At 58.0% G+C, this 21,325-nt stretch overlaps 2 protein-coding genes across 7 annotated transcripts in view; one reads left to right on the top strand and one right to left on the bottom strand.

The window, feature by feature from the left end:
- TANGO2 (transport and golgi organization 2 homolog) overlaps nt 1-7,036 on the bottom strand; it is a 40,517-nt gene extending 33,481 nt beyond the window's left edge. The window contains exon 1 of one of the 3 annotated variants that reach the window (XM_032398567.1): nt 6,987-7,036. The gene's annotated coding sequence lies outside the window, so the exon portion shown is untranslated. The other 2 variants (XM_032398568.1, XM_032398569.1) reach the window with 2 other exon arrangements.
- Nucleotides 7,037-11,348: 4,312 nt separating this feature from the next.
- Nucleotides 11,349-21,325, top strand: part of ARVCF (ARVCF delta catenin family member) — a 50,624-nt gene continuing 40,647 nt past the window's right edge. For all 4 annotated transcript variants that reach the window (XM_032398587.1, XM_032398585.1, XM_032398586.1 and 1 more), the window contains exons 1-2: nt 11,349-11,541; nt 16,946-16,998. The gene's annotated coding sequence lies outside the window, so the exon portion shown is untranslated. The remainder of the gene's footprint in view (nt 11,542-16,945; nt 16,999-21,325) is intronic.

Raw genomic sequence — 21,325 nt, 5'->3', positions numbered from 1 at the left:
AGGGCACGTTCTGCATGGAGCACTGGGTGTTATGCACAAACAATGAATCATGGAACACTATATCTAAAACTAATGATGTAATGTATGGGGATTAACATAACAATAAAAAAAATTAAAAAAAAAAAGAATACCCCCGCCGAAAAGGGGCAGGTGCCACAGAATCTGGCTCTCTGGGAGGGTGACACACAGACCCAGAGAAGGCCGGGCCCTCGCTGTCACAGAGCAGAGGACAGGCCGGCTGGGGAAAACTTTCCCATGCCAGGCGCTTCACAGGGGTGATTCCCCTCTCCCCGGGAGCTTCGGCAATGCGCTTGTGGGGGGTGCCTGCTGGCTGCACTCAGAGCGAAGGAGCAGGCACCTGTGGCTGCTGGAACCAAGTGGGCCTCCCGACCCTGCATCTGCTCCCAGCAGCCCCCCAGAAGGCCAGGATACCCCCAGCACTGCACCCCGACACCGCCCTGGCACATCCACAAACCACTGCCCCCGGCGCCATTGTGGAAACGCTAAGAAGCCAACATGCCCACTGCAGTGGCCCTGGTGACCTCACTGTTCTCTCAGCGCTCGACCCTGGGAAAGCCGGTGATAGGTGACAAAACATCACCATGTCCACACGTGGTCCCACCGGGGGTGCTGTCTCACAAATGCCACAACCTCAAGGGTGCAGCCGGGCCTCAGAGCTGCCCACAGGGATGGAAGACCCCGGACAGTGGCCCAGACCAAGGAGGGGAAGCCATGCGAGCAATGGGGCTGGAAAATGGAGCCTATGACGTGGCCGACCGTCCTGACGAGTGCCCAAAACACCTGCATGGCACAGTGGCTGAGGGCGGGGGGCGCATATCATTTCACGCTGTGTGTACCAGAAGAGGTGCTTACCATGGCCTGGACTATTCCATAAAGAAAACCAGGGGGCTGGGCCCCACTGCTGAGAAGGCGGCAACAGCAGTCAGTCGCTCAAGCTCCCAGCCTCTGGAGCATCCACCACAGCTTCCTAGCGACGCCACATTCCAGAACTCACACAGTCTCTCGTAGCTGCACACGACAACCAGGCAATCCTTGTCACAACCAAGATTTCACATAAAAAGCTGACCTCCGTGACCCAGTGACGACTCTGTTGTAAAAAAGAAACTACCCAGGATGTTTCTGGAATTGAACAGGGCCCGCATGAAGTCCTGTGGGGAACAGAAAGGCTGCAGCTCTGAAGCATGTTCTCTCTGATGGCATCCGACAAAGGCCCCCAACCCAGGGACTGTGACTCAGGCTGAGCAGGTGCACGAGGCTGTACATGCACGGATGAGAGCAGCACACCCACACCACACCTCACACCTGCGCACTCAGCCTGGGATGCCCGCTGTGTCGTTGGCCTGCCCAGGACACACTGTGGAAGGAAGCCCTGCGTCCCCTGGGGTGGCCTCCCCGAGCCTGAGCATGCACCTCTACCAAGTCCTTGCACGGGGAGCCCGGGCGGATCCAGGGTAACCACCTGTGCGGCCCAGGGCCTACACTCCCTGCACACACCTACAGTCCCTGGGCACACCTGAGCCCCAGCCGGAAGGACCTACGAGGTGTGAGGCAAAAGCAAAAAGTTCCCTTCAAACCAAAGCCACGGGCTTCCCCTTTCTTCTCTCTGAGTAAGCCAGAGGAAGTCTTCCCAGATCCCAACTTCTGCCTTCCCCTGCTCTAACCACCTGGTAATGCAAAACTGGAAGAATGGGTCATGAGTCCGGCAGTCAGTCTCAGCATGGGCACGGAAGCTTTCCAGGCACTCCCAGCCCATCTGCTGATAAGGCTTTCGAGAGTTCTCTGCATGTTCCATCCTGCCTGCTCACCCTGCTGCCTCTGAAACCTGCCCTCTCCAGCCGGGGACTCCTTCCTCGCCTGTCTTCCAGAGGAACCAACAGGGCTGTCCTAACAGCCAAGTGCAGCCAAGTACACTCCCTCTTTCAGAATATCCAGGCTCTTCACTTGAGTCAAGCCCCAAACCTCAGTCCACACGGCATCTAACAAGAGCATGACAAGGAAATGACTCAAGCAGGCAGGCAGACCAGCCCGTGGTCAGAGCCACGTGCCAAGAGATGCGGTGATGGCTGCAGTGGCTCAGGTCAGCACCGTGTGGGGACAAGGCCTGGCACCTGGATGGACCAATGGTGAGGATCTGCTTCCGCTGCCAAGGAGGGCAGGTCTGCAACTTCACAGAGGCTCACTGGTAGAGTAGGCAAGTGGGGCCCAAGGGCCACGCTGACCGGACCTCACTGTCACCGCTAGCCCAGACGGGGGAGGACCTGGTCAGGGGACGGGGAGATCTCAGCACTGTTGGGGGTGGTCACCAACCCCCATCTCCCTCTTGTACACTCCAGATGCCACCCAGCTGCTGGCCCACCCTGCCTGGGGGCTAATGGGCATCACGCACCAACTGTGCTGGCCACCCACTCCACACCAACCAGCACCATCTCCTCCAGCATTTGCACCAAGGCCTGCCCCCTTCCCTTCCTCCCAGCCCACCCGTCCTCCCACACCCGCTGCCCACTCGTCCATCCCCAGCCCAAGGCTCCACGCCTCCTGTGGCCACAACCAGCAGCTCCTGTGGGAGCACATGCTCTGCAAATGGGCTGAGGACCTTCCTAGGACAGAGACGGAGAGGGGCAGAATGGCTGGTCAGAGGATGATGCTCTTAGGTGAGCAGACCTGGCCCAACTCCCTCCAAACATCCAGTACAGGTACCCGTGGCTGGGCAAGGGGGCGTCCTGCCAGCACCACAACCTGCCGCTGCTGCCCTCCTCGGGGTGGCAGGAAACACTCTCACCATGGTTACACTGGCAACTCCCAGGGGCTGCGCATCTTACAGACTCCTGCCTGTCTGTGTCCACGAATCACCGATTTGGGTATTGAATCCTGGGCTTTTGCTGCACTGATCCGTAGTGCGGTGCACGTGGTGTGGGCAGGCTCACGGCCTGTCTGATCCACAAGCTGCTGATACTTCCTCCCACGCCTGCCCTGTCCTGCAGCCTTGCCTGGGGCACTGCCTACCGGGAACAGTCTGTTCCTTCACCACAAGTTTTCCCATTGCTCCCGCATAGCGGCCACCCTCCCTGCCCCAAAGCGAAAGCCCCTTTCCCTTGCCTTCTTTGTATGGTTGTATTTTGGCTTAGTCAGCCCGTGCCCTGCTCCGGTGGGTGGTGAGGTACCCCTTGCTTCCCAGGTGCCAGGCGTCAGGTCTGTCCCACCTCAGCCATACCCTGGACACCCAGTCACCAGGCTCCACAGGGGTCCGGCACGCTCAGCAGGCCTCTCGGCTTCAGCACATGCTCTGGTATCTGAAGGACAAGTCTCCCTCTTGGCTAGTCATAGAATCTTCTAAAAGTCTAATGAATCGTGCTGGGCCACCACCACTGCCCGTCACACCCAGCACTGAGCATGAAGCGCCGCAAGCAGGTGAGTCTTGAGTGAGCCCCGGCTCCCCAGCAACCCCACGGCAGAGACGGCACACCACCTCAGCATTTGTACCCAAGCCAGAAATAAGCAAAACTCATCCCTGAGGGCAGAAATCAGGGCAGGGCCACCTGGTCTGGGGAACAATACAGGACATCCGGGTGCTGGCACACCTTCTTGGTACGGACGCTAGTGGTGTGGCTGGGCTCCCTGTACAAGCCATGGAGCTGGACATTTAAAACACATGCACGCTAACAGCAGGCATGCTTCATGTGCACTCTTACGGGCAGGCCGGCGTAGGGCGGAAAGAAAGGCCGAAAAAGACGCTGTCCATGCGAGACACTGTCCATGCGAGACTGGGCAAAAGTGCACTCAGCCCTGGTGCCAACCCTTCAAAGCAAAGCCAGGGCTCTTGTAGAGTTCTGCATAATGTCACCAGCACCTGAGCAGAGAGCAAAACCACACCTGACAACTGGGGTGCCAGGGGCAGGGGGGCTGCACCCTCGGTGGGAGCACTTTCTTTGGTCAATTGAAAAGGCAAACAGGCCTCTCAGTGGAGGAGAAACATGCCAGGTCAGAATGCAGCAAAGAATGACAGGGATGCACACGAATGAATGGGGAGCTATTGTGGCCTCCACACAGAGCCAAGGGGGCCTAGACACCCGGAAAGTGAGGCTCCTGGTTCACATCACATCCATCTCCCACCGGCTGGCTGTGCACATGAAGGCTCTGAACAGAGGTTACCTGGACCAGACAATCTGCAGCTCCAAGCACTTTGCACATTTAGGGATATATTTTCAAGGCTAGCCAGCCTGTCTATCTGGTCTTGAGGGGCCATGCAGAGGACAGGGGCCCTCGGGCTTCACATGACAGGGCTGAGGAGCCAGACACCCCAGCCTCACCCAGCACAGCCTGTGCGATCACTGTGGCAGCCCCCAGGCTAGGAGCTGGAAAGCATGCACTGCTCTTTTCGCATGAGGCGGAATGTCCTCCCAGCAGCTGCCAGCAAAGGAGGTAAACACACATGGGAACACAGTGTCGCTGTGCTGTTCAGGGGCCTTGGCTGAGAAAGCCCTGACGTCTGTAAATATTCTGAGCAGCCGGCCCACTGCAACTCCCCACCCTCCTCCCAGCTCAGCAACTGAGGATTCTACAATCTGTGTTTTGTCATTTTGACCAAGTGGCATTTCACCATGACAAATTTTCTACAGCGATATTCTCTTCTGAGATCTCCACGATGTTTGGAGAGCACTAATTCAACTCCACACCAAGTGTCACTGTCCCTGCAGTTCAAAGGAGCAACACAAATGAGGGGAAGAATGAGCATTACAGAAAGCCGTGGACATAGGGCAGCCCCTCTACCTTAGCCCCTCCTGGCTTCCCCACAAGCCAGGGGCCAGCCCAACCTCAGAGTGACCCCTGCGGCCCCCATGCTTAATAAAACACAACGGAGTATTCCAACGAGGATGTACCCTGAGTGTCAGGAGCCATCAAGAGATGGTGGACGGCCTTTTTTACTTTTAAGCGCACATGTATCATTTTTGCAAATCTAAAAAACAAAGTTAAAGAAAAAAAAAGGGGCGCCTGGGTGACTCAGTCGTCAAAGTGTCTGCCTTCAGCTCAGGTCATGATCTCAGGGTCCTGGGATCGAGCCCCGCATCGGGCTCCCTGCTTCTCCCTCTCCCGTTCCCCCTGCTTGTGTTCCTTCTCTCCCTGTGTCTCTCTCTGTCAAATAAGTAAATTAAATCTTTAAAAAAAACTGCAATGATAACCTGGAAAGACGACCTTGTTTTTATGGAGCCCATCACCCAACCCCATGGTCTGGACCAACAAATGCCAGATGCAACGGTGATGCCCTCACACACTGCCATGTCGCCAAAGGATGGACCCAGTTCCTGCACATCTGGAGCGTCAATGACAAGTGTGCCACCACTTTTAAAAGTCCTCCCAGCCTCCCTGCCGCGGGCCGTTTATCTCCAGGCATGCTCTGGAGGCCCCTCGTTTCTCCACGGAAGTCCTCAGGAGTAACAGGCACACTTCCTGTGCGGGCAGGCACCAGGGCTGCCTACAGAGAGCTTCACCCTCTAATACAGAAGCCAGGCACGGGAGCGAAGCCCCAAGACACCACACACAGTTACATCCACGGTGAAACACGATCAAAAAGCCCACAGAACGAGGTCACAAAAGAATCATGAGGCAAGCATAACAGTGCAGGGGCTGGGCAGCCGGGGCAGAATTGACAGCCTGTTTCCTTCATTCAGGGAAGGCTGTTGTCACCACACATCAGAGCAAACAGTGGCAGCAGCAGTGGACAGTCTAAGTGGCCCGCAGTCTGTGGACATGCCAGGAACATGAAGGCACAGGACTGGCGCTAATAGTCAAAGGCCAGATAAGGTGGGGGCACCAGGGCAGCCCACCCACCAGACGGGAGCACTAGGATCCTGGAGAGGAGGGGACAGAAGCTCTGCTGTGTCCTCCTGCCTCCACCTCACCAGCCAGCTCACCCAAAGCAGGCAGGATCCTAAGACAGTGGCCCAGGTGGAGAGGAGGCACTGGGACCTGGCCCTGGCTCTGAGTGACCTTGGGAACACCACTTGCCCCTCAGCCTGAGTTTTCTTCACTGTGGACAGCAGCCAACCAATGAACATTTGCCCAAAAAGGTTACCCAGAGGATTAACAAGCAAGTTCGAGAAAGCATTTCCAAAGTGCTACCAGCTGCAGCCACCCCTTATAGCTGCCATCATGTCACATCTGCCTCATGGAAGAAAGCTTTGAGCCCAAACAGCAGCAGCAAAACAGCAGTCAGCAGGTTGGGAGCAGGACGCCAGGCCAGGCCTGAGCCCAGCATGTGATATCCCTGCTGGAGGAAAAGGGCTGAGGCTCACCGACTAGTCCAAGGGCAGAAGGCTCACTCTAAAGCTGTGGCCCTGAGGGAGGCCATGGAGCACCTGACACCGCTGGGGTCAGGGAAGGGGGTCTTAAAGCCAAGCACCAGGGCCAGCCCTTGCCCCGGGCGCAACCCTGCCCAGCCCCCACCCCTGATACCCTGGGCGGATGGTCTGACTAACTGAGCCACCCCAGAAAAGGCGTGTCCAAGCGCAGGCATGACCCAGCACTTGCTGCCTACTGAGACAAACATCAGCTGTCACCCGGCTGCCCCGCAACAGGCCACAGGGTGGTGGCACCGTGACTCAGGGCTTCAGAACTGTCTGAGGCCCTAGCCCACCCACCCTGCGGCGACCACGCAGCTCCCGGCCCCGCTAGTCTCTGCTTCCCCGCAGCGAGACCGGCCCGGCCTGCCAATGGACCCTGCTTCCCAATCTGTCGGGGATCACTGTAAACGCGTTCGAGTAGCGCTTCGTCGGGGTCAGTTTGGTCTCTCCGGACCCAGCCGTAGGATTTCCATTCCACGCCTCGGGAAAGGGAAACAGGCAGGGTGGGGAGTTGCGGCCCTGTCCTTCCCCTCCCTACCCACGCCCCCCGGAGCCCCGCGCCCCGGGTCCCGGGCCGACCCTTCAGGGCAAGGAATCCGCCGCCCGGGCCGCCAGCCGCACACTCACCGCCTCCGCCGCCGCCGACTTCCGGGTGCCGCGCCCGCGCGCCACCGCCACCGCCCAGGCCCCGCCCCCGCACCCTCTGAGCGCTCGCCATTGGGCTGCGCCGCCAGGGGCGGGGCGGCACGCCGCGACCCCGAGCACCGTTGGCTGGGCGCGCTGTCACTCGGGGGCTGCAGCCCTCCCGGCGCTCCGCCCCCAGGGCTGCGCCAAGCCTCGGGGCTGCGGGGGCGTCTGGGGGTCTCGTGACCCCCGCGGCTTTCCCAGACTTCTCGGCTCCCCACGCCGGTGGACGCCCGTGGGAGATCGCTGCCGCTTGCTGCCGCCCCAAGGGCATGCCTTCGTGGACCCATGAGGGCCGCGGTCTGAACTCCAGGGGCCATAGGTCACCAAACCACCTGGCGGCCTTCTCTGGGAGCGATAGGGGGATGCCCACTTCCGGACCCGCCCCTCAGGCTGGGTCCTGTTCCACACCCACTGGCTCTAGACCTGGCCATCCCTCCCTTTTCTTTATGGCGCCCAGTTCGGTTCAGCTTCTGCTACTCTGGCCTTTGCACCAACCCCCACTACCACCCCTACCCCCCGCAATCCTGCCACACTCGGGACAGACCCTGGACCGGGTACTCCAGACCCACCCAGCCACTGTGGCCTTTGAGCCCACTTGGTCGCTGTTTTGCAGATCCAGGCCCTAGGAGGAAGGGTTGGCCCACCCTCAGCTGTAATGCGTGAGCAAGTGAGCAAAAGGGCGGGAAGGGGCACTGACTGGGGGCCGTTCAACAGGACAGAGGCAGTTGCTGGGCTCCCTGCCTTCAGTGTCCTCTAGGCCGTGTCTAGGGCCTAAGTGCAGGTAAAGTGGAGAGTCAGAGGCCCAGGGCCCAGGGCCTACTCCAAAGTGGGCGCTCAGCAAACTAGGACAAGGATGACAGTTACATTAAGGATAATAACAATGTGCTAAGCACTCCAAACCCAGGGTCCCAGTCCACAGGTGTCATTCCCCCTATTTTACAGATGCAAACACTGAAGCTCAGAGCAGTTACACCACTTAAAAAAAGGATAGCAAGTGGCAGTGGCTGGATTAAATCCACAGTCCTGTGTGAAAACCTACTGTCCTGATCCTGACTCAGAGCACTGATGCCCTGTGGAAAACGGGTTTAGAGAAGGAAAGGGTCTGACTGGTGATCAACAAAGGCAAGAGTGGATCCTAAAACTCCCTGACACACCCAAATGCCTATTCCACCCAATTCTCTTGCCATTTTTTCTGTGTTCCTCCTGGAACCCAATAGGAGCCCTTTACAGACATGGAAACTGAGGACTCCAGATATCCAAGGACTTATGGCCAGCAGGCAGCAGACTCAACTTGATGCATGGTCCTTCCTCCCACCATCCAGCAGCAGAATCCTCCTGGGCTGGTGCCAGTGATTTCCCTCTGGGCAGCCAGACCTTTCAGTCCACCTGAGAGGTGATAGTGCTAAATAAGAAGACTTGGGGAGGGGCACCTGGGTGGCTCAGTTGGTTAAGCGACTGCCTTCGGCTCAGGTCATGATCCTGGAGTCCTGGGATCGAGTCCCACGTTGGGCTCCCTGCTCGTCGGGGAGCCTGCTTCTCCTTCTGACCCTTCCCCCTCTCATGCTCCCTCTCTCTCTCAAATAAATAAAATAAAATCTTAAAAAAAAAAAAAGAAGACTTGGGGCTTAGACATGTGTGACCACGCCCTGGGGTACAAGGCAGCAGTTGCAAAGTGGTCTGCCCCAAACCACTGGGCAACATGCCTCAGGGGAGTGGGACACAGAATGGTGCTTTCCTGTTGCTAGCAAAGAGGAATGCAGTCATGCATGGGTTGGACAGAGGTTCAAATCCTGGTCTGCCACAGAAGCATATGGCCCTGGGCCAGCCCCACTTCTAGCTATACTCTCCCCATCTGGATGGAGCCATGTCAGGTACTCTGATAGTCTTTGTCTCCGCTGACTCCAATTAACAACATTCAGTGCTAGGGAGCAGATAAGACCAGATAAGATGGGTTGGGGTGGGAAGCTGACCCCTGGGGTCTCAGGGCTGCAAAGAGTTCACACATCCTTAGTTGGGGAGCTTACTGCCTTATTTGGTCACCCTTCTGGTCTCTGAACATTTGCTGCTGTTGAGAAGTTCTTCCTGACCTCCAGCTAAAACCTTTTTGTCCCTATAGCTTTGCTCACATGTCCCAGGGATGTCCCCACAGAACTGTCCCGCAGCTGGGTGGAGAGGGTGGGAGAGAGGGAAGAGACTAGGTTACTGGTCCCTGTGCCACTGGTCACACTGTAGGGGTTCCCTGTTCCTGACCCCTACCTACAGCCTGGGTCATGGTGGGCCCACTGCCAGAGAGTGGCCTTGAGTCCTCTTGGAACTGATACTGTCCACCCTACTCCTCTGTATGTGGCTAGTGATCCAGCCTGGGGGACAGAATCCTGCCTGGAGTGGGGGGTGGAGAGGCAGTCCTCACCTAGGCCAATTCTGGAGCACAATTCTCCTTTTGCTCTCTCACCAGAGGTCTGTCTGGCTCCTCCTGCCACTATCAGCAAGTGTGGGGGAAGGGATGATGCTGGACCACAAGCTCACTATGAGAATAGGGCTCCAGGAAGACCAGGGTCCAATGCCCCTGGAGAAATCTGTAGGGACAGTTGGACTAATGAGATCCACTCCTAATGGAGGGAAGAGAACCCCTCAGCCCACACAGCCGCTGGCTCAGAATGTCACCAATGGTGCAGCTCCACAGGACAACAGCTATCTTGCTCATAGGGTCCCCGGTGTTCCAAAGAAGGACACTGCGTTCCATCTGCCCAGAGCCGCAAGCAACATCACTATGCCAGAGTGTCAAATGGCTCTCATCTCAAGTGCCAACTCCAATTGACTGGTGGTGGCAGCCTGGCTCCAAAAGGCTAGGGTGGATTTGCTATGTGCGCCAGGTACCACAGGGGGGACCCAATGGTGGTACCAATGGTGAGTTCTAGCCCTACAGCACTTCACTTTCTTTGTTCCGAGCAAGCAACTATGGTGTGAACACTCTGGACCCCTGATGTGGGTGGATAAGACATGAATGTCTGGTCTCTCCATTAGCGCTGTCATGGGCCTGTGACTCCCTGGGTGGACATGGGGAATATGGTGGGCTGAGAATCTGGTCATCTCCAGGTGCAACCAGGGTAGGAAAGACTTAGAACTAAGCATGAGCCAGAGTCACTGGCCAAGGGGCCATCATCTCCTGAACCCCCTGAAATAAGCCCCACTGGGCAGCACTCCCACTGGTGCGCCCCCCCACACACACCACAAAGTTAAGTGGAGCTGGCCAAGGATCATGGTCCCATTTGTGGTCATATATGTGTGCCTTGTGTCACTGCAGGGACCAGGTGGCCGCTCTCCACCTGGCAGAAAAATGCAACCTGTGCGAAACTCTACTCAGGTGGTTGCACCCCCACAGGTTTCCTCCAAGATCCCAGGTAGGGTGGAGGAAATGGGACACCAGGAAGAGGAGGTGGTGATAAACACACAAACTCCTCCCCCACCCCCTCCCAGGCCCTGACTGTGGTGATTTGGAGGAGATGAGGGACGGCAGTCCTGTGGCAGTCCTGCAGGGTGGGCTGAGCCAAGGTGTCCGGAGATTCAGGTCTGGTGGCGGAGGAAAACCTCTATTTCACCGAAAGGCCCTTTCTGCCCTCAGAAACACGGCTCCCTATCCAGCCTCGCTGAGCCAAGGTCTCTGAGCCCCGCCTCTCTGTGAGGACCCCGGGGCGACGAGGGAGAAAGAAGCCCCAGGCCCGGGAGTGTAACGGACTAGGTTTCAGTCCCGGAGACCTAAAGCAAGTGAGAACCTTTCTGAGCTTCAATTTCCCATCTGTAAAATGGGAAGGCGGCAGAACTCTCCCTCGCGGATTGTGTGAAGAACACAATTAGATATTGACAGGAGGGCGCGGCGCGCAGCAACCGGGCGAACAGCTGACGCCTGAGAAGGATCCCAGTGAGCTAGGGGCAGTGATGGAGGCAGCCAGGCTGGAGTCCCGGGAAGGGGCGCGGGGCCTGCCAATCCCCGCTCGGGGCCGGACGGTCTGGGGACGTCCTCGAACGCGGCCGAGGGGGTGGGGGCCCGAGGCCCCGGCCGCGCCGCAGCGGTCCCGGCAGGTGCCGGGGCCTCGGCCACTCCACGAAGGGGCCGGTCGTCGTCCGGGACGGACACCCCGGGAGCCCAATGGCAAGCCGGCGTCTCCCAGCGCCCGTCCAATCGGCGCCGGTTGCCGGGCCGCCCTGGGTCTCCCGACCAATGGGAAAATTCGCGTTCGGATGGGGCGGGGCGGAGGGTCGCGTAGCCGGCCAGACCCGCTTTGCGCACGGGCCGCGCGAGGGGCGGGGAGGGTTGGCCCCGGGGCTGCACGCTGGGCCCGGGAGGGGTCCGCCGCCGCACCGGCCCAAGTTGAGGCCCCGCGGACCGCTAACCCCGCCGCGCCCTGGGGACGCCGCGCCGGGTGCGCCGAGAGACCCGGGGACGCCCGTCTGGGGGCGGGGGCCACGCTGCGGGGCCGCCCACGCCGCGCTCCAGGTAGGCTCAGGCCGGGGGGCGGGGTCCGGAGGTCGAGGCCGGGATTGGGACGAGGCCAGAGGTCCCGGACGGGATCCAGGTTGCGGTCCAGCAGGGGCCGGCGTCTAGGTGGCCTCCTGAGCGGGGAATCGAAGTCTGGCCGGGTATCGCGGCCGGGGAAGGAGCCGGGCTCCGCCCCACCTGCCCCTAGCCCGCGCCGCGGTGCGCGAGACCCTGGACCACGGGGGCGGGTCCCTTTGTGCGCGGCCTGCCCGGGCGCCCCGCACCGCGCGCCCCCGCCGAGACGCGGCCGGAACCCGCATACTTGACCGCCCTGCGCGACGCCGGGCGCCTTGCGGCTGGGATCCGGCAGCCACGGGAACTTTCCAGGGGCCCCAGGGGCGGCGGGGCCGGGGAACTTTCCTGGGGCGGCGCGCCACTGGAACCCGCTGGGGCACGGCGGGGCCAAGGGGATGTCCCCGCTCCCGCTGCTCCCGCCGCCTAGAGGACGAGGGAGGGGATGCCGCCCGGAGTCCCTGCCTAGTGCCCTGAATGGGGCCGCCCTGACCGGGGATCCCCCTGTTCCGCCACCCCTGGGTCCCCTCGGTGGGACACCGGGCCCCCGGCAGAGGTGGGTTCTCCCCATTCGGGGTGGTACTCAGGCCGGGTTTGTTGAGGTGTGGCCGCAGGGCAGGCAGCCTGAGATCCCAAGCCTTCCCATTTTAATGTTTAATTAAATGTTGGGTACTTAAAACATGTCACTGTTTCTAACTTGTGCGTAAGGTATCACTGAAAACGGAGCTCAGGGACTCTGGCTGTTTTCCCTCTAGACCCAGGCATGTTTAGAAACAAGAGAAAAGAATCACCCCAACAGTGTTTCATCCTTTGGGCTAGGCTCTCAGTGTAACCTCAGGTGGTTACTCCTTTTTCACACCCGTTCCAGTTGTCACCTACATTACTGTGCAGGACACACACTAAGTCAGGATTTATAAACCCAGGGGGTTGGGAGATGAGCAGCTTAGTGCCTGTGAGGGCAACCTGTCCCCATGAGGACATGCACCAAGGGTGGACTGAGTGCCTCCATCCCCTCCCCCTGCCTCCACTTGAGATGCAAGCCACCACCAAAGGTCTGCTGGTCCAGAGCAGGTCCTGCCTGTCTTGTGTTCAGTGTATCTCCGGATCTGGAATGGTGCTGGACACAGGAGACAGTCAAAACCCTCTACACAGTATACTGGGCCCATGGCCAGTAGTTCCTGAGTAGGTGGTCCAGGCCTTGGGTCTGGCCACAGCATGTAGGGCTGTGAATCTGGAACGCATCCTTTCCCCCAACCTTGTCCTGTCCCACCGACAGTACCATGTCTGTCCCCTGCTCCCTCAAGTCTATGGTCCACTGGCACCCAGCGCAGGGCTGGGCACAGAGCATTCACTATGCTCAGGATTCTAGTCCTGGCCTAGGAAGGAGGATCACAGCCAAGCCAACCCCTGCCCTGCTCTTCTTCCCAGTCTTTTCTACGTAGACACAAGTACCTGCAGTCCATGATCCTCCTAGGTAAACTGGGCCAGCTCTCAGTCCTGCTAAGTTAGCTTCCCCATGCCACGTTGGGGTTGCATGGTGCCTCCTCCAGAGGTGGCCCCTCAGGTCTCTGTATCTCTGAGGCTCTGTGAAAGCAGGGCTGTACTTCCATCCCTGTTTGTGCTGCATAAAGATTCAGGATAGATTCACCACACCCACTTCACCCCAAGAGTCAGGCCTGAAGGGCATGAAGAGTGGGATCCTGCACCTTCAAGGGGAGCCAAGAGCTACACACAGCTGGGGGGCAAGGACACTAGGCATGCTAGAGTCCTAGCCAGTCCCTAACATCTGCCCTGTGACCTGGTCTGGCCTCAGCAGGGGGAGGGAGGGTGGGGCGAGCCCTGTGGACTGCCAGGGGGCCATTGGGAGTTCTGGGGACTTCCCAGTGGTGGCTCAAGTCAGGGGAAGGCATCTGTTTTTTTACCACCAGCTTCCATCAAGATAGTGATGAAGTCTTGGGCTGCTCAGCAGGAGACCCAGGATTGGGAGTAACCAGAGGGAACATGGGGTCAGGAATCCCTTATTGGGCTTTCCTGACTGGGACAGCTGTACAGTTCGGTTTATTTCACAGGTCAGGAAGATGAGCCCAGAGCGATGGACACCCATTTCATTCCCATCTCATCCCTTCCCCCACCTTGTGTCAGGCTCTTCCCCACTGCCCCAGTGGATCTTGAGGAGCCAACAGCCTCTAGGAAAGCGGCGACTAGCTGGTACGGCCACCAGAGGGCACCCAGGACTGCCATGGCAGGCGAGACTGGCCCCACCCAGCCTCCCTCAGGGCTGGGACCCTTCCTGAGGAACCTGGTGGGGAGGCCATAGCTCTGCTTTCTCCAGACTGCCTGTCCAGGGTACAGAGCTGGAGAGGAACAAGGCCCCTCAGTAGCCCCCAGAGCCCCTCACCACCTTTAGTTCAGGCAAGGGGAGACCCAGGGACTGAATGGCAGCGTGACTGAGCGCAGGCTTGGGCAAGGACAATGAAAAACAGGCCCTGAGTGAGGCCGCCTTCAGGCCTGGGCCCCAGGGGACTCCTTGGCTTCCATAGGCTGACCCTGCCAGCATCTAAGGGTCCTGGTGCGGACTCTGAGCCAGCCTGTCAGGGTGAGGCTGTGCCTCTTCTACTTTATCTGTGAAAGAAGGTGCCACAGAAGCGGGTGCCTTTTCATGTTGCACCCAAAGTGGCCAGCAGCCTGGAAGAGCACGTCAGGATGTGTCATGGTGGAGGAAGGCGTGAGGCTTGAGTGCAGAACGGGCTCCTAGACAGACCTGCCTGACCCCCCCACCGCCCCACCCACCCACCACCCGGGTTCCTCATCACCTGCCATAGCCCCAAGTTCCCCGCCCAGCCCACCCAGCTGGGGCCCCATCCCTCTTCTGGACTCACTTTGTGCTCATGGAGCTGCCTCATGCCATGGATACATGACCAGTCCATGGCTTTGCAGGACAGGCCGCTGGGTTCCTGCCCCAATCGGAGATGCAGCAGGCCTTCCCAAGAGAGGGGACAGACTGGACAGATTTTCGGGGTATGCCAGTGTGGGGAGGCCCATGGCACGGTTAGGCTGAGGCTTGTATAGCCAGGTGGAGTTGCTCCACTTCTCCAGACCTTCCTCATTTGGGGATGGAGCCCAATAAGATGCAGGTTTGGTGGCTCCCTTAGCCCCAAGGCTCCTGGCTCAGGGGTCCTTGGCCAAGTAAGTGACCCCAAAGCCTACAGATCAGCCCTGAGGGGGAGCTAAGAAGGGATTCCAGAGGCAGGTACCCCCTGCACTCTCATCACAAATCCTGTCACTCGTCTTCTCTTCAGATCCATGTCTGTCCACTCCCTCAGGGCTCCTGTCAGGCCCTGCCCTGCCCCCATCTATACAGTGTCCTGTGACAAGGGTGCCTTGGGGACCCATGCCTCCCAAAGCTGCCACCATCCTGCATCCCCCAGAGCCTCCCACTTCCCCTACCCTCCTCCTGCAGGAAGCCTTTGGTGCCCCCCCCCCAGCAGCCCTGCAAATACCCTCCCCCACTGGTCTACTACTCGCTCTCCTCTGTGTTTATGGAACTCTTAGCCTGGCTAGAGCCCCACAAGGAGGGAGCATGTTCTTCTTGTGGCCGAATATCCCCAGCTGAGGTGGGGGCGCTGGAAACAGGAAGACCTAAGTTCAAATCCTGGACCCAGTTTACGCACCTGTAAAATGGGGTGTTGGGCCAATCCAAGGCACCTAGCGAGAGTGACACGAGGGTACACAGCCCTCACCTTGTGAGGCTCTGCACAGGGCTAGCACTGAGGGGGAGGTTGGCAGTTGTCCGGACTGGTAAGAAAGGCATGTGGTTCTCTGTGGGACAAAACCTATGTGAACACTTAAGCCAAAACCAGAAGTGTCCCAGAAACATCACACTGCAAGTGAAGCTGCTTCCTGAGCCTCAGACTTCAGAGTAGGAACAGTGGCTCCTGTGCGTGGGCGGGGCGGGTACAGTGGGCTGGCAGGCTCCCTCCCAGACTGCCCTCCCAGGCACACACGAGAGTGAGTGTGCTCGAGTACATACACGTGTACGCACGCACACCTGCCTAGCTCGGGCCACTATTCTTTCCTGCCTCTGACCCCATGCATCCTGAACTTCCTGTGATCCCGCCATGACTCAGAGCCCCTCCTTGTGATGAAGGTGCTGCTGGGAGGCAGGGACACCTACCCTCAGGGCCCCTGTACATGCCACATCCACAAAGGAAGATTAGATAGAGGAACGATCTGGAAAACACTGTAGAGCCCAGGGGAGAGAGCTTCTATCACCCCTGACTCCCCAGAGATGGCTTTCCATTTGGGACCCAGACCTCCCCTCCTCTTTGTGCCACCCTGGCTTTGGTTTCTGGTTTTAAAGATTTTATTTTTAAGTAATCTCTACATCCGATGCAGGGCTTGAAGAGTTGCATGCTCTTTAGGGTGCCTGGGTGGCCCAGTCAATTAAGCATCTGCTTTTGGCTCGGGTCATGATCTCAGGGTCCTGGGATCAAGCCCCACATTGGGCTCCCGGCTCAGCAGGGCATCTTCTTCTCCCTCCCTGCTACCCCTGCTTGTTCTGTCCCTCCCTCTCCCTCTCTCTCTCTCTGTCAAATACATAAATAAACCTTAAAAAAAAAAAAGAGAGAGTTGCATGCTCTACGAACCGAGCCAGCCAGGTGCCCACCACCCTGTTTTTCATTTTTATTAATGTAAACACTTTCTGGCATGGTCCGCAGGCCTAGATACAGTGACAGGGAATGTGTCCTCTAGGTCATGGGCTGAGACAGGAAGCCCATGGGGGCTGTAGCTCCTGCATGTGAAGCACACCTAGCCATAACTCTGGCCCTTTGGTCCCAGGGTCTGGGAACTGGGCTGCCTGCCTAACAGGGACTCGGGTTCTGGGCTGGCCCCAAGGAGCATCAGGAGAGGCAGATGGCCTGTTGCACGGGGCAGGAGTGGGGTCCCGGGGAGGGGAGCAGAGCTAGGCAAGTGTTGGGGGGGGCAGTGGGACCCTGGTGCAGAAGTTCTCCTTGCTGTACTGTTTATCACGACGAAGCACACCCAGCCTTCTGGAATGGGGAAGACATTATTACCAGTCTACAGCTGAACAGTCACAGTTTCGAAGACTAGTCAACAGCAGTAGAAACATTTACAAGGGATGGTGGTAGTCCAACATAAACTGCAGACACCACGGTTCCAGTCGAATGGGGATAAGAGTACGTGCACAAATGTGTGGGTACATGTCAGGAGTGCCGCAAGATGACCTCAGGGTCAGGGATGACACTGCCCCACCAGGGGTCTGGCCTCATCTAGAAGGGACTTAGCCCAGCAGGTGGCTCTCACAAGGTACCCTGTGGTTTCCCTGCAGGAGCTGGGACTGGCAGGATGGGCGTTGGGACATGCTGATCTCCCTCAAGACAGGTAAGTGACCTGGGCTTGGCCTGGGGATGTCCCCCTCTTTGCATAGGACAGAAGAGTGTCCCGGTGGGCCTGGCAGGTGTGGCTGACAGAGGGATGGCCCAGGGTGGTGTATGCTTCCGGTCAGCCTCACTCTGGGGATGAGCCTGCGGTGGGGCTGACACTGGGACGTTGGCTGGATCTGATCTTCACCTATCTTGACTTGGATGCCTGCCACGCAGTGTCTGGTGTCAGCATAGCCTACCCAGCTTGGCTCTTAGCTCAGGTGGTCCCTCCTGCCCAGGGGAGACTAGAGCTACCAGCTGGTACAGACTGTCATGTGCTAGCCCATGGCCCTGGGTGTTACCGGTGTTTGTAGGTTTACCTGGTAGTCGCTTCTCCAGCGAGACTAAGGCATGGTGCCTGGGGAGTATGGCAGGGCTGGGAAGCAGTGTGGTCCCTGTGTCCCCCGGGTCCATCTGAGTGGTGGGGAAGTACGTGCTGCTAGCACCTGGGCCCGTGAGAGTTTGCTGCGGTGGCTGCATTTATAGAGTGGCGATGGCTAAAGACAATGCCTCTGGTCATTCTTGTTCCTCCAGTATGGGTGGCCAGTCCCCAGCCCAGCCATCTGCTCCTGCCCCACCGGGCACTGTCTCTACAGGAGGCTTGGCCAACCCAGCCCTGTGGATTCTCAGTGGCCCCGAGGATCCAGTGTGGACGGCCTGGCCTAGCCAGTGCCATGCTGTGTGATGAGAAGACAGTGGCCACACACCTAGGAGCCCCCAGGCCTCCAGACACCTCAGTGTTCTGTGCCAAGGGCTGTAGGACAGGGAGGGACAGGGCCTGGCTCCTTCTTCCCTATTCCACATGACTGTGGGTGTGGGAAGCTGCCTGCTGGGCTGGCGGTAGCTGTGCCTCTGCTGCCACCTGGCGGTGTACCCCTGGGCCGATCAAGGTCAGGCCAGGCAGCGCAGTGGCCGGCTGTTGGGGGGGGGGGGGGCGGTGCTCTGGATTGGGATGAAGAGGCTCAGGCTGCATCCAGGGCTCAGAACGTGGCATTGCTTGTGGTATGGGTGACGTGGTATCTGGGGGTGAGGTTGGCAGGGTGCTGGCCCCTACCCCCCTTAACTCCTGGTAGGCCAACCAGCCAGACACCAAAAGATAGCTCTGGTCACAGGGTCTCCCTTATCCTGCCCGCTGCTCTTGCCCGGTCTCCCAGCATTGCTTGCTTGTTTCCTGTCCCTGTTTATCCCTTTCTACCTCCTTCTCCTGGTCTTCTCCCCGTTTTTCTCTGGTCTTCTCTGTGTCTCTCTCTGCCTTTTCCTCTCTTTTGTTTCCGTCCTGTCTTTCTTGAGTGTGGTAATTGATTATTCTTGTCTGCTACAGTGATTAACTATTCATGCCTGCCATGGGCACTGGAATAATAGCTGTGTTCTTCCTGCCATCTCTGCTCTGGGCTGGGACCATTTCACAAACTGGGAAGCAGAAGCTGGGCCCTGGCTAGGGCCTCCCTGCTCTGTGGGGACCCTGGGGTGTAGCCCTGACCACATCAAGAGGGAGATGGGGAGGGGGAGACCTGGGGACTAAGTTGGGATAGGGGCTGATGGCAAGCACCTGTGTATCTCCCATACTCACCTTCAGCCGTTCGGTACCCAGTTGCTGAGCTCCATGTCAGACGCTGAGTGTTGTGACCCCATCAGGCACAGGCCTGCCCTCGGGGAATCCCTGGCCTGGCCAAGAAGGCGGCAACAAACAGAGAAAGGGGCCAACTGTAGAACTGCAAGCTGGTGATGAGAATTGCAGGGCTCCCTGAGAAGAGGGAGCCAGAAGGCAGTGCGGGCCTGTGGGTGCCCTTCATTGCAGCCATGCCAGCACTGCTACCACCTCCTGGGGAGCCCCCCCTCCCCCAGCCTGGCCTTGCCCTGTGGCAGCGTTGTCATCAGCCTCCACACAGCTGTGCCGAGCATGGCTGCACTTCTGTGACCACTGGACCCGCGCTGGGGTTTTTTGGGGTTTTGATGTGTTTCTCAGTCATTGATTGGAATCTTTATTTTAAAGTATGAATTCTTCCCTCATCTGTGTGCCTGCAAGTTCTTTCTCAGTCTTTCAATTTTTGTTTATGATGGAAATTTTTATATTTTATGGTGAAATTCAATGAACGTTTTCCTTTTTTAGTTATTCCATTGTCCTTCCAGAGCACCTAGTCAGGTAAAGGCACCCCTGTCTTTTCCTGAGGTATTTCTAGTTTAGTGTTTTACATTCAAGATTTCATCTATCTAGAATTTATTTTGACATAAATGTAGGTTGAGGAGTTAACTTTATTTTTCACTTGTATCTGAACCATTTCTTTTTTTTTTAAGATTTTATTTATTCATTCATTTGAGAGAGAGAGAGTGCACGAGCAGGGCAGAGGGGCAGAGGGAGAGGGAGAAGCAGACTCCCCACTGAGCAGGGAGCCCGACACAGGGCTCAATCCCAGGACCCTGGGATCACGACCTGAGCCAAAAGCAGATGCTTAACCAACTGAGCCACCCAGGCACCCCTGAACCATTTCTTGACTAACATTTTCTGTCACCAGAAGTTGGAAGCATCATGTAATGTGTCCTCAGGTTTGTGGTGCCCATGGCAAGTGTCTAGCCCTTAGCCAGTGACCACTGCCTGTTTAAAAATATCAGATTGGAGCCTCCCCTTGATCAGTCTTTGTTATCGAAAGTCATGGTTATTCTGCACGTTTACCCTACATGTGCTTGTTGGAACCACTCTGTTGGGTCCCTCTCCCTGGGACTTCTGTGGGATTCACCTTAGGCTTCACTCTTTGGAGCCACTTGGCCCTCCCTGTGTGGGTCTGTGGCATGTCCTATGCCGGTCTCCCCATGTCTCAGGGCTCCCACAAGAGAGCCTGTCCCCCCTCTGAGCACCCTTGTTTACTGAAAAGAGGTCCCTGCACGGTAGAGCCCCTCAGAAGCAGGGCCCCTGCTGGTGTGGCTGGAGAGCCTGGTGCCCAATTGCTGTTCTCTGGGCTGGGACCTGTGCAACTCTCAGCCAGGCATCCAGGGGCCTCTGTCATCAGACTCCTGTGTCATTTCCAGGTGGGCAGGTCGCCACAGGAGCCCCAATCCCTTTCCCAGCCCCACAGCCCGTGCTTCTCAGGCGAGGCAGGAGGAAGAACGTTCTGCACAGAGGACTTGGGCTCAGACCCTGGCTCTGCTCACCCTGTAGGCCTTGTGAAGGGCTTGACGCAGTTACGGCTTGGGCGCCGCACCAGCTTCCGGCTGTGCCATCCTTGTTCAGGGTGATTCACAGCTGCTGGTGTGGCCCGTGCAAGCAGGGCCAACCTCGTGAGGCCTACGGGCGAGATGGTGCCGTGCTGGCCCACACAGGCTCTCCTGGGCCGTCTCTGCAAGCCCGTGGTAGCATTTTCCCCAGCCCTGCATTTCCCTGGGCCCCCAGCCCCCAGCTTATCTCGCCCGCAGGAAGGCTGCCCACTATCAGGTGGATAGATGGAAGTACCCCACCCCCCAGCGCATCTTGCCAGGTTGACTTTGCAGCTGAAGGGTTTGGTATTTCGAATATGCCTTTAGTTAAACTTTTTCTTTTCAAAATATTTTCACTCTCCGTGAAATCCTAATTAGGCCATTCATTCGTCTGAATGTACTTGCTGCTCTCTGCATTTTGCAAGATAATGAGGCTGCGAGATGCTGCCGCCCCCAAGCTCTCAGGGCCTTCACTTTCTGCCCCGGAGGGAGACGCCGGCACCTCCGTGCGCCATCCCTGCCTGTGGGATCTGGGCTGCAGTGCCTGGGCGGTAGGGGGCACTGAGCATACAGATGGGGACATGGAGGCCTGGGCCACTCAAGAGTCTGCGATGGTGTAGGTGAAGAGGTCTCAGCCCCAGCAAGGCCCACCCTTTACAAAGCAGCATCCCCATTCACCTCCTGTCACCCCAGGCTCAAGATCAAGGCCAAAGGAGGTACCTCCTATATCCTGCTGGCCCCGGCTCCCCTGGGTGTGCCTGAGGGGCTGAGAGCAAGGGAGAGGCCACAAGACTGACCCGTAGATGCCAAATGACCATGGCACCAAAGGCCCCCATTTTGCTTTTTAAAGATTTTATTTATTTATTTATTTGAGGGAGGTGGGGAGAGAGAGAGAGAGCACACTCACAAGCGGGGGTGGGGAGCAGAGGAAGAGGGAAAGAGAGAATCTCAAGCACACTCTGGGATACCAGAGCCCTATGTGGGTGGGCTTGATCTCATGACCCTGAGATCATGACCTGAGCTGAAATCAACTTAACCGACTGAGCCACCCAGGCACCCCCCACCTCCAGTTTCCTCTTTTTTTTTTTAAAAAGATT

The sequence above is a fragment of the Phoca vitulina genome, unplaced genomic scaffold (assembly GCF_004348235.1).
Source record: "Phoca vitulina isolate PV1807 unplaced genomic scaffold, GSC_HSeal_1.0 scaffold117, whole genome shotgun sequence".
NCBI classification, from domain to species: domain Eukaryota; kingdom Metazoa; phylum Chordata; class Mammalia; order Carnivora; family Phocidae; genus Phoca; species Phoca vitulina.
This window is presented reverse-complemented; position numbering and strand designations above follow the sequence as displayed.